The sequence below is a fragment of the Octodon degus genome, unplaced genomic scaffold (assembly GCF_000260255.1).
Source record: "Octodon degus isolate 3935 unplaced genomic scaffold, OctDeg1.0 scaffold00110, whole genome shotgun sequence".
Classification (NCBI taxonomy): Eukaryota; Metazoa; Chordata; class Mammalia; order Rodentia; family Octodontidae; genus Octodon; species Octodon degus.
The window spans coordinates 6,637,776-6,638,754 of record NW_004524686.1 but is presented as its reverse complement, the minus strand read 5'-3'; positions in this window follow the sequence as shown (position 1 = coordinate 6,638,754).

The window sequence follows — 979 nt, the reverse complement described above, 5'->3', positions numbered from 1 at the left end:
ACTATTTGCCTGAAAATAGAAGACCTATTTATGCTTGTTGTAGAATTCTCATTTTATGCACTATTGTTTGCCATCCTTTGATTTTTAGTTTGTGAAATTCCTATTGGAATAACAATATTTCATGTATGCAACATATTTGGGGGGTTTATTTCTTGAGCCTTCAGGAAACCTGTATCATTTGATTGGGGAATTCATACAATTCAACATTGAGTGTTGTTATTGAAATGTATTGACTGATTCTTTCATTGCATTATTTTCTTGCTGCTGAGTTTCTGTTTTACCCCTTATGCTTAACCTCCCACCCTGCATAGTGTATTGATTTTATTAGATGTTTTGAAATTGTTAGCTTTGTTGTCTCTAGGCTATTCTTGATAATTTGTTGGAGTGATGTTTTGGTGTTCATGAATTTCTTAAAGTACTCTTTGTTGTGGAGAAACCTTATTTTTCAATCAATTTTGAAAAATAGTTTTGCAAGAAACATCAGACTGGGTTGGAAGTTGTTTTCTTTTAGTACTTGAAACACTTCACCTGTCCTGACCTTTAAATTTTCTGTTGAGAAATCTGCTTTATTTCTAATGATAGATATATCTCTTGTAGAATAGAATTATTTTCACTTTGAATAGTTCATCCCAACTAAGGTTGTAACATTTGTGACACATGGTTTGGCCAGAATATTTCTGAACCTACATTATAATAAAGATGGATATCATAGAGTTCTTTTTCATTCAGTGTTGTAGAGGGGAAAATGGCTTTTTTATTGTCATTCTAGTGCTACACACAGAAGCAAATTTGTAGGAAAGATACTTTAATCCTAAGAGTTTAGTTTACATTAAAATTTTGGAGACTTTCACACTATATCACAGAGATTATCTAATTAAAGGAAGATATGGGGCTGGTGAGATGGCTCAGTGGTCTAAAGCACCTACTTAGAACAAGCTTAGCAAAGCACAGGGACCACGGTTCAATCCCCCAGCACCAC